The following is a 15,529-nucleotide window of genomic DNA, read 5'->3' as shown; positions in this document are numbered from 1 at the left end:
ATAAGGCAGACTCAGCGGAGGAGGCCCGAGCTGGTTCCTCAAACACGGCCCTAAATTCGGACACAAAGGCTGAGAGAGAAGCCGTAACCGGGTCGCTTCTGTCCCACAGGGGTGTGGCCCAGGCCAGGGCTTTCCCTGAGAGTAGGCTGATTAAAAACGCCACCTTTGATCGTTCCGAAAAAAACTGGGTCGGCATAAGTTCAATATGCAGGGAACACTGAGTTAAAAAACTTCTGCACATCTTAGGATCACCATCATATTTGCTGGGCATGGACAAGCGCATCCTGGGTTCAACAGCAGGGAGAGGAGTCGGAGCTGAAGAAATCGCTTGAGCAGCTTCCGGGACCTGTTGCGGTTGTTGGTTGGCCAATAGTTGCTGCAACATGGCAGTGACCTGCTCCAGCTGGTCACGCTGCGCAGCAATCTGCCGGGATTGGTGGATCACAATAGTAGCGAGGTCAGGCTTGCTAGGAGACGGAACCTCGGCGGGATCCATGGCCGGATCTTACTGTCAGGCTTAGAGGTTGTGGATCCTCTGAACCACTGCGGACGATGGCACAAGCCACTACCTGGGACCGGAGTCTAAGTGGCACCCGGTTTTCACCAGAGCCCGCCGCAAAGCGGGTTGGACTTGCTGCGGCGTGGTACCACCAGGTCGTTCCGCAGGCGTGACTTGTCCGCAGTGGCAGCCAAGGTCGTGGTACAGAATCGGCAGGCAATCTCGTAGTCGGGGTCAGGCAGGAGGTCAGGACGGGCAGCACAGGTTCGTAGTCAGAGTCGTAGCAACAGGTCAGGACGGGCGGCACAGGATCGTAGTCAGAAACGGAGCAGGGGTCACAACAGGAAATCTCAAGAACAGCACAAGGCATCAAAACAGCTTTCTCTAGGGCGAAAGGCACAAAGATCCGGCAGGGCTTGCAGGAAGAGGCAGGCTTAAATAGAATTGGACAATTTGGCCAGCGCCAATTAATGGCGCGCTGGCCCTTTAAATTTCCTAGAAGTGTCGCGCGCGCCCAGAGGCACGGGACCGCGCGCGCGCGGAGCGAGGCCGGGACTTGGGAGCGGGGAGAGGTGAGATGCGCTGGCGTGCCGCCTTCGGGGAGCGAGAGGCACGGGTGAGCCCGCGACCCGCGATGTGGGTCGCGGGTCCACCCGTGACACTCTCTTGAACATGTACATAGAGTCCACCATAACAACCTCCTGCGGCAGAGAGTTCCATAGTCTCACTGCTCTTACAGTAAAGAATAGAGATGAGCGAACATGCTCGTCCGAGCTTGATGCTCGGTCGAGCATTAGCGTACTCGAAACTGCTCGTTGCTCGGACGAATACTTTGCCCGCTCGAGAAAATGGCAGCTCCCGCCGTTTTGCTTTTTGGCGGCCAGAAACAGAGCCAATCACAAGCCAGGAGACTCTGCACTCCACCCAGCATGACGTGGTACCCTTACACGTCGATAGCAGTGGTTGGCTGGCCAGATCAGGTGACCCTGGGATAGACTAGCCGCTGCCCGCGCTGCTCGGATCATTCTGTGTCTGGATGCCGCTAGGGAGAGAGCTGCTGCTGGTCAGGGAAAGCGTTAGGGTGTTCTATTAGCTTACTGTTAGGCAGGAGTGATTCTCCAAGAACCCAACAGCCCTTCTTAGGGCTACAATAACGTTCTACTTTTTTTTTTTTATTTGCAGCTAGTACCATATTGTGAGGAATTTGCAAGGGGACTTGCTACCGTTGTGTTTAGCTCTTAGTGACACACATATCCACCTCAAACACCAAAGTGGGAAAATTGATTAGGGGTTTGATTTCAATTAGGCACAGTCTGCCATTTACTTTTTATTTTACGTTTATTTTTTTAATAACTCAGTGTCATCTCATCTGGCATAGTAGTGTGCTTTCATACTTGGCTAGAAAATAGCCATAGGAGAATCCAAACAGCTTACTTACGCCTACAGTAGCGTTATATATATTTGATTTCTGGTTGATCTGCTGGTGGCTGTACTTGCTGCAGTGAATCTACTAGCAAATTGTGAGCAATTTGTAGTGAGACTTGCGACCGCTGTGTTTTGCGCTTAGTGACGCACATATCCATTGCAAAGACCGAAGTGGGAAAATTTAGTAGGGGTTGGATTTCAATTAGGCACAGTCTGCCATTTTTCCTTTTTTATTTTACGTTTATTTTGTTTCATAACTCTGCGTCATCTCATCTGGCATAGTAGTGTGCTTTCATACTTGGCTAGAAAATAGCCATAGGAGAATCTAAACGGCTTACTTACGCCTACAGTAGCGTTATATATATTTGATTTCTGGTTGATCTGCTGGTGGCTGTACTTGCTGCAGTGCATCTACTAGCAAATTGTGAGCAATTTGTAGTGAGACTTGCGACCGCTGTGTTTTGCGCTTAGTGACGCACATATCCATTGAAAAGACCGAAGTGGGAAAATTTAGTAGGGGTTGGATTTCAATTAGGCACAGTCTGCCATTTTTCCTTTTTTATTTTACGTTTATTTTGTTTCATAACTCTGCGTCATCTCATCTGGCATAGTAGTGTGCTTTCATACTTGGCTAGAAAATAGCCATAGGAGAATCTAAACGGCTTACTTACGCCTACAGTAGCGTTATATATATTTGATTTCTGGTTGATCTGCTGGTGGCTGTACTTGCTGCAGTGCATCTACTAGCAAATTGTGAGCAATTTGTAGTGAGACTTGCGACCGCTGTGTTTTGCGCTTAGTGACGCACATATCCATTGCAAAGACCGAAGTGGGAAAATTTAGTAGGGGTTGGATTTCAATTAGGCACAGTCTGCCATTTTTCCTTTTTTATTTTACGTTTATTTTGTTTCATAACTCTGCGTCATCTCATCTGGCATAGTAGTGTGCTTTCATACTTGGCTAGAAAATAGCCATAGGAGAATCTAAACGGCTTACTTACGCCTACAGTAGCGTTATATATATTTGATTTCTGGTTGATCTGCTGGTGGCTGTACTTGCTGCAGTGCATCTACTAGCAAATTGTGAGCAATTTGTAGTGAGACTTGCGACCGCTGTGTTTTGCGCTTAGTGACGCACATATCCATTGCAAAGACCGAAGTGGGAAAATTTAGTAGGGGTTGGATTTCAATTAGGCACAGTCTGCCATTTTTCCTTTTTTATTTTACGTTTATTTTGTTTCATAACTCTGCGTCATCTCATCTGGCATAGTAGTGTGCTTTCATACTTGGCTAGAAAATAGCCATAGGAGAATCTAAACGGCTTACTTACGCCTACAGTAGCGTTATATATATTTGATTTCTGGTTGATCTGCTGGTGGCTGTACTTGCTGCAGTGCATCTACTAGCAAATTGTGAGCAATTTGTAGTGAGACTTGCGACCGCTGTGTTTTGCGCTTAGTGACGCACATATCCATTGCAAAGACCGAAGTGGGAAAATTTAGTAGGGGTTGGATTTCAATTAGGCACAGTCTGCCATTTTTCCTTTTTTATTTTACGTTTATTTTGTTTCATAACTCTGCGTCATCTCATCTGGCATAGTAGGGTGCTTTCATACTTGGCTAGAAAATAGCCATAGCAATAGGATAGCATCGTTTGGTTTTAAAAACTCAAAAACACAAAAAAAAACAAAAAACACAAAAAAAAGTTTAAAAAAAATTAAAGTTATAACTCTCATTTTAAAAATGTTTAACCCGAGGGCTAGGGGTAGAGGACGAGGGCGGGGACGTGGGCGTCCAACTACTGCAGGGGTCAGAGGACGTGGTCCTGGCCGGGGTGAGACACCACCTGCTTATGAGGGAGCAGGGGAACGCCGCAGAGCTACACTCCCTAGGTTCATGTCTGAAGTTACTGGGACTCGTGGTAGAGCACTGTTGAGGCCAGAACAGTGCGAACAGGTGATGTCGTGGATTGCCGACAATGCTTCGAGCAATTTGTCCACCAGTCAGTCTTCCACGCAGTCCACCCATGTCACCGAAATCGCCACTCCTCCAGCTTCTGCACCTCAGCCTCCTCCCCCCCAGTCTGCCCCCACCCAGGAAAATTTGGCATTTGAACCGGCATACTCTGAGGAACTGTTTTCTGGACCCTTCCCACAGTCACAATCCACTTGTCCGGTTGCTGCTGAGCAATTTTCCGATGCCCAGGTTTTCCACCAGTCACAGTCTGTGGGTGATGATGACCTTCTTGACGTAGTGGAAGTGTGTAAAGAGGTGTCCGACGATGAGGAGACACGGTTGTCAGACAGTGGGGAAGTTGTTGTCAGGGCAGGAAGTCCGAGGGGGGAGCAGACTGAGGGATCGGAGGATGATGAGGTGACAGACCCAAGCTGGGTTGATAGGCCGGGTGAACACAGTGCTTCTGAGACGGAGGAGAGTCCTCGACCAGAACAGGTTGGAAGAGGCAGTGGTGGGGCCAGACGGAGAGGCAGGGCCAGAGCTGGTGCATCAGCGCCAAATGTGTCAACTAGTGAAGCTCCCGTGGCGAGGGCTCTTGCGGCGAGGGCTAGATTTTCAGAAGTCTGGAGGTTCTTTAAGGAAACACCGGATGACCGACGCACTGTGGTGTGCAACATTTGCCAAACCAGGATCAGCAGGGGTTCCACCACTACTAGCTTAACTACCACCAGTATGCGCAGGCATATGAATGCTAAACACCCCACTCAGTGGCACCAAGCCCGTTCACCTCCGGCCGTGCACACCACTGCTCCTTCCCCTGTGTCAGCTGATAGTCAGCCCCCTGCCCAGGACCCTGCCACAAAAACCCCATCGTCGCCTCCACGATCCTCCACAGCATCCACCAGCGTTCAGCTCTCCATACCCCAGACGCTGGAGCGGAAACGCAAATATAGTGCAACCCACCCGCACGCCCAAGCCCTTAATGTCCACATCTCCAGATTGCTTAGCCTGGAGATGCTGCCCTATAGGCTAGTAGAGACCGAGGCCTTTCGCAACCTCATGGTGGCGGCCGCCCCTCGGTATTCGGTCCCCAGCCGCCACTACTTTTCCCGGTGTGCCGTCCCAGCCCTGCACCAGCACGTGTCAGACAACATCACCCGTGCCCTGACCAACGCCGTTTCTGACAAGGTCCACCTGACCACGGACACGTGGACGAGTGCTGCCGGGCAGGGCCACTATATATCGCTGATGGCACATTGGGTTAACTTGGTGGAGGCTGGGACCGAGTCTGACCCTGGGGCTGGTCATATACTGCCGACGCCGAGGATTGCGGGGCCTACCTCGGTCCAGGTGTTTCAGGCCTACTATGCCTCCTCCTCCTCCCACCCCTCCTCCACCTCCTCCTCCGAACTACCATCCGTGGGCACGGCGCCATCAGTCGGTAGCTCTAGGCACAGCAGCAGTGCCGTCGCTAAGCGACAGCAGGCGGTGCTCAAACTGCTGAGCCTAGGCGATAAAAGGCACACCGCCCAAGAGCTATTACAGGGCATCACGGCGCAGACTGATCTGTGGCTGGCACCGCTGAACCTGAAGCCAGGCATGGTTGTGTGTGACAACGGTCGTAACCTGGTGGCGGCTCTGCAACTCGGCAGACTGACACATGTGCCATGCCTGGCCCATGTGTTAAATCTGATAGTTCAGCGTTTCCTCAAGACATACCCCAATCTGTCAGATTTGCTCACGAAGGTGCGCCGCATCTGTGCGCATTTCAGGAAGTCCAGCACAGATGCTGCCACTCTCAGGGCAGCGCAGCGCCGCCTCCAACTGCCCGCTCACCGACTGTTGTGCGACGTGCCCACGAGGTGGAATTCAACACTGACCATGTTATCCAGAGTTTACCAGCAGCGCCGAGCCATTGTAGACCGCCAGATGTCAACTTCCACCAGAACTGGTAGTCAGGTCAGTCAGCTTCCTCAAGTCTACAATGAGGAGTGGACGTGGATGTCTGATATCTGTCAGGTGCTGAGTAACTTTGAGGAGTCAACACAGATGGTCAGTGGCGATGCCGCCATCATCAGCCTCACCATCCCGCTGCTTGGCCTGTTGAAAAACTCTCTGATCAGCATGAAGTCGGAAGCTTTGCGCTTGTCACAAGAGACGGGGGAAGAAGATTCCCTTGTTGATAGCCAAAGCACCCTTAGGTCTGTTTCTCAGCGCATATCGGAGGAGGTGGAGGTGGAGGAGGATGAGGAGGAAGAGGAGGAGAATGTTGGCGAGACACAAGAGGGGACCATTGTTGAGTCCTTCACTGTTCAGCGTGTATGGGCAGAAGAAGAGGAGTTGGAGGAGTTGGAGGAGGAGGAAATGGACAGTCAGGCCAGTGAGGGGAGTGAATTCTTACGCGTTGGTACTCTGGCGCATATGGCAGATTTCATGCTAGGCTGCCTATCCCGTGACCCTCGCGTTCAAAGAATTTATTCCAGCACCGATTACTGGGTGTTCACTCTCCTGGACCCACGGTACAAGCAAAATCTTTCCACTCTCATCCCTGCAGAGGAAAGGAGTGTGAGAATGCATGAATACCAGCAGGCCCTGGTGCACAAGCTGAAACAGTATTTCCCTTCTGACAGCTCTAGCGGCAGAGTGCGTAGTTCTGCGGGACAAGTAGCGAGGGAGAGTAGGCGAGCAGGCAGCTTGTCCAGCACTGGCAAGGGTACGCTTTACAAGGCTTTTGCCAGCTTTATGTCACCCCAGCAAGACACTGTCACCTGTCCCCAGTCTCGGCAGAGTAGGGCTGATCTTTACAGAAAGATGGTGAGGGAGTACGTAGCTGACCATACCATCGTCCTAAATGATCACACAGCTCCCTACAACTACTGGGTTTCAAAGCTGGACATGTGGCACGAACTGGCGCTGTACGCCTTGGAGGTTCTTGCCTGCCCTGCCGCTAGCGTCTTGTCCGAGCGGGTTTTCAGTGCAGCTGGTGGCATCATCACCGATAAGCGTACACGCCTGTCGACTGACAGCGCTGACAGGCTGACGCTTATTAAGATGAATAAAGCCTGGATTTCTCATAATTTCCAATCTCCACCAGGTGAAGGAAGCTCAACCTGAATAATTGATCCACTCCTCCTCCTCCTCATTTTCCTCCTTCTCCTCCTCTTTGTACAGTAAAGCAGAGGAAACTGGCTATTTTTTGACAGGGCCCACTGGCTCTAGCTATAGTACTTTATGCATTTAATTTTTCTGGAGGGCCACCGACCCGGTCCTCTGTTTTAAACAATTTTTGGGAGTGCCACATACAGGCACTCAATCTATTCAATTTTTCTGGAGGGCCACCGACCCGTTCCTCTGTTTTAAACAATTTTTGGGAGTGCCACATACAGGCACTCAATCTATTCAATTTTTCTGGAGGGCCACCTACCTGCTCCTCTGGTTTGAAAACTTTTTGGGACTGCAACATACAGGCACTCAATCGATTCCATTTTTCTGGAGGGCCACCTACCTGCTCCTCTGGTTTGAAAACTTTTTGGGACTGCCACATACAGGCACTCAATCTATTCTATTTTTCTGGAGGGCCACCTACCTGCTCCTCTGGTTTGAAAACTTTTTGGGACTGCCACATACAGGCACTCAATCTATTCAATTTTTCTGGAGGGCCACCTACCTGCTCCTCTGGTTTGAAAAATTTTTGGGACTGCCACATACAGGCACTATCCAAATTAAATTGTCTCCATAGCAGCCTCCACACGTTGTCTCCATTGCTACCTCCAAAAGTCGTCCATATAGCTGCCTCCATACATCGTCCCTTTATCAAACGAGGTGTGTCAGGCAGAAATTTGGGTTGTTTTCATGGATTCCACATCAAAGTTGTTAACTTTGTCGCCACCCAGCTGTGTTATCCACAAAATATACTAATAAACTTTTATCATTTACCAATATTATTTCAGCGCTTCTTGCGCATCTGTTTACATTCCCCTCACCCGCCATATCCCAAACTTATAAGAACGCTACTACACTTGATCTTATACAAAAGGTTCTTAGAAGTGCTGTTTGGGGAGTAGCCTAGAGACAGGGGCTTGGATTGGCGAAAGCTCGCCTGGCTGCGGAGCGCCAGCTCCATCCCAAGATCCAACTAACATAGTTTTAACTGCAGCACCTTTAATCTACTACTAGTTCACTGCCTCCATAATAATAATAATAATCTTTATTTATATAGCGCCATCATATTCCGTAGCGCTTTACAAATCATAGGAAACAAATACAAATGTAATGTAACAGAGCACAACATTTGTATGGAACAACAGGAGTGAGGTCCCTGCTCGCCAGAGCTTACGGTTTATGAAGATGATGGGGTAACACGAGGTAAAAGAATATTTAATGGTCAAGCCATTCTTCTAAGGGAATAGAACAAAATATAATAAATGGAATTGCTGTCGCTTGAACCACTCAGCCGTCATCTTATATACCAGGTCCAGGGTGAATGGGACTGTAGAGAAGTCTGGTGCCTGTTGGTTGCTGGATAACAGATGGGAGGACGACACAGGACGGGTTAGTAGAAGAGTTAAAACTTCATGCAGTTAATGAGTGTTATAGGCTTGCCTAAAGAAATGGGTTTTAAGAGCACGTTTGAAACTTTGGAGGTTAGGTATTAGTCTTAGAAGTGCTGTTTGGGGAGTAGCCTAGAGACAGGGGCTTGGATTGGCGAAAGCTCGCCTGGCAGCGGAGCGCCAGCTCCATGCCAAGATCCAACTAACATAGTTTTAACTGCAGCACCTTTAATCTACTACTAGTTCACTGCCTCCATACATGGTCCCCTTATCAAACGAGCTGTGTCAGGCAGAATTTTGGGTTGTTTTCATGGCTTCCATGTTAACTTTGTCGCCACCCTGCTGTGTAATCCACAAAATATACTGGCAAACTTTTATCATGTACCGATATTATTTGAGCGCTTCTTGCTCACCTCCTTTGGTTCCTCTCTGCCACCCATTGGTTTGAAGCCTGAGTCCATTTAGGGTATGTCGCCATGACACTCTCTAGCCTGCTGCCGCTGCCTCTGCATGCCGTCCCCTATAGTGTCAGGGTCAATTATTGGATGTTTTAGATGCTATCTAGCTTCATTCTGTCACTCTGTCATGGCCATGCTGTTGCCCATAATTTTGGCATAATGGTGCGATTAAGCAGCCTCAGAGGCATCCATGCATGCTGCCCCTGCTGTTTCCTGTCCATTTCCGTGGTGTTTCCATCCTTTTCTGAGGTTCCCAGGTGTTTGGCCAAGCTTCCCTGTGCAGAGCCTTGGTCCCCTTGAAAAATGCTCGAGTCTCCCATTGACTTCAATGGGGCTCGTTATTCGAGACGAGCACTCGAGCATCGGGAAAAGTTTGTCTCGAATAACGAGTACCTGAGCATTTTTGTGCTCGCTCATCTCTAGTAAAGAACCTTTGTCTATGGTGATGGTAGAATCGCCTCTCCTCTAGGCGTAGAGGATGCCCCCTTGTCCTGGTCACAGGCCTAGGTATAAAAAGATCTTTGGAGAGATCCTTGTACTGTCCGTTCAGGTATTTGTACATTGTAATGAGGTCTCCCCTCAGTCGTCTTTTTTCTAAACTGAATAATCCCAAATTTTGTAATTTGTCATTGTATTCTAATCCCCCCATTCCCCTAATAATCCTGGTTGCTCTCGTCTGCACCCGTTCCAGCTCTACTATATCCTTTTTATACACTGGTGCCCAAAACTGTACACAATATTCCATGTGTGGTTTGACCAGCGATTTGTATAAGGGCAAAACTATGTCTTTATCATGAGAATCTATCCCTCTCTTGATACATCCCATAATTTTATTTGCTTTGGCAGCAGCTGCCTGGCTCTGGTCACTAAAATTAAGTTTACCATCCACCAATACCCCCAAGTCCTTTTTAGCTCCAGTTTTACCAAGTAATTGACCGTTTAGAACATAATTATACTTTTTGTTTCCATGGCCCAAGTGCATAACTTTACATTTATCTACATTAAATCTCATCAACCATTTCTCTGCCCACTCCTCAACCTTCCACAAATCCCTCTGTAATACTAAACTATCGACCTCAGTATTTATTACTTTACACAGCTTAGTATCATCTGCAAATATTGAAACTTGACTGTGTAAACCCAGTACAAGGTCATTAATAAAAATATTAAAAAGAAGTGGCCCCAATACTGACCCCTGTGGCACTCCACTAGTAACCTCAACCCAATCTGAGAATGTGCCATTAATGACGACCCTCTGTTTTCTATCACTAAGCCAATTATTTACCCAAATACACATATTTTCTCCTATTCCCAGCAGTCTCATTTTATATACCAACCTTTTATGTGGCACGGTGTCAAATGCCTTTGAAAAGTCCAGATATACAACATCCACAGCGTCCCCCAGATCCAGTCTTGAACTTACCTCCTCGTAGAAACCAATCAGATTAGTCTGACAGGACCGATCTCTCATAAACTTATGCTGACGCTGGGTATAAACCCTTTAAGGTGAAAATGAGCTGGGCCCTTTAAGGGGTTAATAGATCTATGAGGATAAGTGCTCAATTCTTGTTTGGGAGCTGGTCAACAACTTTTGAAATGAAAGATCAAACAATCTGTAGAATGTTGAACCATAAAATAACATGAATGGTGGACATTCACTTCATGCTAAATTGGAAACTTTTTAGAAATGCACTACTTCTCTTTCTCCACTAAAATGATATAGCTTTAATGTTACATAGTCCAGATCATGGCACCAGTGCCACATCAGACCACACGGTGAGGCATAAAGATCTTTCATGTTAGTAAGGATTGAGATGAATACATGACTTTTTCTTATGAAGCTTTTCCATTCTCTTGTGATCACCTTGAGCCAACCTTGCCCCTCCTATCTGTCACCATTACTATCCGCTACCGGCGCTTACAACCCTGCATATTCCATAAAGACTGCACCTTCGCATTTAATCGCTGCAGATGTTTTTCCCACCCAGTTCGGCGTGTTAAAGATCTCTGCTGCCGCTGGGCCATTTTAAACTCCCTTTCTCATTGCATATTCAAGGCCCGGAGCCATTGTACTGAAGCTCATGTTTCATGTATATAGCACCAAATTGCGATTCTCCTTTGCACGATAAGAGACAAAAAAAATTCTGACTGCAGTGGTTTAAGTGCTGTGTATGGAGGAATAAATAAATATATCCAGATAGAGGGGACATAGAAAAGAAGACAAAATGTTCTGGAAGTTTTAAACACCATGGGCTTTGTACCATAATTCTGAAGGATTGAGACACATTCGTCATAGGGCCCAGGATACAGGCTGACAGGAACTCTTGACCTGGACTTTGTGTTCATACTCTTCTGCAAAAGAAAAATCTAGAAAAGCTGTGCTGGAGAAAATCTTCATGATTCCTGTAAATGTTCAATATAGTAAAGTTGTCAATCATTCTGAATTAGCATGAACAGGACATTGATTGACAGGTTCTGCTGCAGCAGCTATAGCCTCTACTCATCAGGTTTTACGACAGACAAGCCGGCCCTGGAACAGGGCCAAAATATTAGGATGCCAGCCCAAATGTCATTGTGCCCTTGTTGCTGTATTATTATTATAATTAGTGTGGAGAAGAGATCTACTGTAGAAGCAAGGAGACCCAAGGATCAGATCCAGCAATGTACAAGAGAAGTAAGCAGCTGGGAGACAAAAATTTTGTCCAAATTATTTTGGTCTCAACAGCTAATTCCAGGACACTAATCCCGGAATGATGAGCTCTACAGTACTGCGGTCCGAAGTAACATGTACCAAGTATGAGCATATCATCTAAAGAGACTGATATATTGGGTCATTTCTTATCCTTCTGGGCATGTTTTTTTTTATCTTTTAAAGGAAACAGCCACAAAATTTTACCTTTTACCATTTAAAAACCTGCCATCAGAAATCTAACTATTAAGGTACATCTGAAGGTATGTTCCCAGTGATCATTAAAATCTTAATCTATCTATAGCTAATTCAAGAATACTTTCTGCACTAAATTATGGTTTATCCAACTAATATGCAAATTTATGGCAGAGGCTAATGGGGCATTGAGTAGCCTCTCCATGGCAGAGTCCTCAGCACCTTGGAGCTCTGCACTTGCACAATAGCGTCGGCTTTGGAGCCGACGGGGCGCTGCTATGTGCCTGTGCTCTGCATAGATATGAGTCCATGCAGAGCCCACACGCCTAGCAGCGCCTGAAGGAGAAGTGGAGGTCAAAGAGATCGCAGAGGCTACTGGAATGTGGATTAGCCTTTGATTCTGTTCCCCGGAGAGGCTACTCCACTCCTTTAAACTACCGGTCTCCCCAGGTAGTGTATGAAATGTCCTCTCTAGAATTCACTGCTTTTATGTGAAATCTCATCCGTTTACCTATTTGTCAAGTCTTTTTTTGACACTTTTCCTACAAGTACAACAAAGGTGGCTTGAAGTTGCAGCAAAAAAAAAGTGGGGCAGATTTACTTACCCGGTCCATTCGCGATCCAGCGGCGCGTTCTCTGCGGTGGATTCGGGTCCGGCCTGGATTTATTAAGGCAATTCCTCCGATGTCCACCAGGTGGCGCTGCTGCGCTGAAGAGCATCAGAACGCACTCAAGTTCACCGGCCTATTCCTAGTGAAGGTAAGTGCAAGCTTAGCAACACTTTTTTTTTTTTAAATGCGGCGGTTTTTCCGAATCAGTCGGGTTTTCGTTCGGCCGTGCCCCTCGATTTCCGTTGCATGCATGCCAGCGCCAATGCGCCACAATCTGGTCGTGTGCGCCAAAATCCGGGGGAAATCGCCGCAAATTGGAAATATTCGGTTAACACGTCGGGAAAACGCGAATCGGGCCCTTAGTAAGTGACCCCCATTGTGCCAAAAGTATGATTATCTCTATAGTTTAGGCGAAAAAAATTTTTTAATAAAAAAAGGCCCTAAGCCTCTTTGACTGGAATCGAATGGTCAACTCAATCTGGTAAAACGTAACCTATATCAAATTAGTTTTTTCTATAGTAACGTTATTAAAGTGATGAGGCTTCTCTAGATGTTAATGATGAACTTTGGGTTTAAGGGTTCAGAATTGATGGCAATGTGGAATCCCTAAAGACAATGGGGCACATTTATTAATAGTGAGGCAAACTGTACTACGTGCGCCAGCACATGGTCTTCAATAAGCTAACTCCCCCTGCATGCACCAACTGCACCAGTTTTTTTTTGGTGTGGGCCTGTACCACAATTATGTTGGACTTTTGACATAAATGTGGCACCCGGTGTAAATTGGCACCAGAACGCCCCTTTAGGTGCAGAGTTTTGACGCAGACACATCATAGATGTATTTTTTTGCAAACTGTGTCTGTGTGGTACAGTTTGCCTAAAAAGTGTGTCCATTGGGACACATTTATTAAACTATCTCCTTTCTGGAAATTTGTTGAGGGTCTCGAATACTGGAACCGTCTTTATCAACTCAAATATTTAATATCAAATATTTCTATAAACACTGCTATTTCCAGGTAATTTAGAGAGATTTCTTCTTTGGAGAAGTCTTTCTGCTGCATCGTAACCACCTTGGTTGACCATCCCATTGTCAAGCCAAATCTTGCCATGTGATAAAAATGTATGACTCAAAGGTTAAAGTGACACATCTATCACATCCCAGCACCTTAACCTCCAGATCATGAAGGCAGTCTGAGGTTATGTGCAGACAAATAACCATGCAGAAGAAGAAAGGAAAACTGCCAAGGTCTGGAGAACTGGGAAAAGTTCTTTAAGATGCTTAAAGCAACCTACCAGCCAATTCTTCTTTTAAATATTCAGACAATACACTAGTAACTCAGATGTAAAGACCTAAGATACTCTTGAGGAGCAGTACTTTAGAAATGTTTGTACAGTAGCATATACAGATATATTGTAGTATATATTTTTTTATAAGCGATCTAAAGAGCAATGCAGATACAGTGCTTGGCTTATATAATCAAAAGTCAGTTTGGTGTAGAGAAGAAGAACGGCAAGTATTTATTTTCCATGTCTGTTAAGAGGCAAAAGGCTAGAAATGGGGTACAGAAGAAAAGTAAGCTGGCTCCCTTAATGCAGTAGTGTGGTTGTAAAGAAATGCATTATACAGAGCCCTGTGGATAAAATGCTTGGACACCTACAGCTATAATGATAGGTCATGGTACCTAGAGGTGAAAAGAAAATATCCACTAATAAAGAGGAATGGTTCACTAATGGCTCAGGATATAGCAAAATTATAGAGAGTAAGTACACTCAAGACATGGCTGTAGAGCGGGGTCACTCTCTAAATCAATCCATTAACATTCAATAAATTTCAGGGAGAGAAAACGTAATGTAACAGGGTTTTTTTTTAAAACCTGCGTTAAAGTGGTATGCCTATTTTACTAATCTTTTGTAATATTTGCAGAAGCCTGGGGGCAGCTTTGCACTGCAATGCAGTGCCGTCATAGTGAAAATGATAGTGATTTCACAATAAATGCTAAGATGGGATGTCACGTTCCTCTCTGGAGAGTATGGATTCTGGGCTTTAAAGAGCTGCATTATGGTCCCAAATTCAGTATACAGTATAAACCTGTTATTTGAGTAAAAACATTTAGAAACTACCAGCATCAATGATTTACGTTTTACTGAAGGCTAAAACCTTTGGTCCTCTACATCTGACCATGACCATGGATCAGCTGTTCTCATTGGCTGCTGCCATGATAATGGAACAGGAAGCAGACAGCTCAATTTTTATTCTAGTGGTCTAACCAGGTTATTGTGTGTCAACTCCCATTCATTTGAATGAAAACTACACTGATGTTACTTGATTGAGCCATTTTACTGACTCCTGTTCCATTTTCTGATCCATGAGGTCCTAGAGACGTATTCTTTAAAGAGCTAATCAATATTTTTAAGCCCAGAAACTCTCTATAACTGGTTGAGGACATAGGACAATAGAGATTATCCTAATTATTGGGCCGTTGCTGCATTAGGACGATCTATATTGTCCTGCTGATCGCGCTGGCACACTGACAGTGTTCCAGCACAATCTGCAGCTGGAGACTGGCTGTTACATAGAGCATGGTCCCTACTGCGCCTGCCCGGCAGTGAGATCTCTCCTTAACTGGCATTTTAATGATACATGCATGCATGCTTATCTTCCTCCATCACTGAGCACAGTAAGAAGCTTGCAGCACGATGGAGGCAATTGGCACATGCGCAAGAGGTAGCGAGAACTGAGTTATGTCACCGGTTCTCGGGACCTATGGAATGGGAAGAATCGGGAGTTACACAGCAGCAGAAGGCATGTATAAATTATAAACGCCCATAGTAACCTGTATGATATGCACAGGAGCGTCCAGGGCTCATTTGCATAATTAAAAACTGTTACCAGCCCTATTGCTTCTAAACCTCGAAACATACCTTATACTGGCCATTTACTTTTTTTTATAGTCATGTCTTTATAAACTGCCAGCACTGCCTTGATCGGAAAAAATAATATTTTATTCTTGTACAGCTACCAGTCAGGTTGGTGGGGTGTGAAGAGCTGCAGTCAAGCAGAAGCCACTCTCAAGGCCACCTCGTTCGGTAACCCCTGACTCCACCTCCTTCAGCATAGCTGAAATGGGCCCTGTCCCTGATATTCAAT

This window comes from Engystomops pustulosus, chromosome 7 (assembly GCF_040894005.1).
Source record: "Engystomops pustulosus chromosome 7, aEngPut4.maternal, whole genome shotgun sequence".
Taxonomy (NCBI): domain Eukaryota; kingdom Metazoa; phylum Chordata; class Amphibia; order Anura; family Leptodactylidae; genus Engystomops; species Engystomops pustulosus.
Note: the sequence above shows the minus strand (reverse complement) of the source record.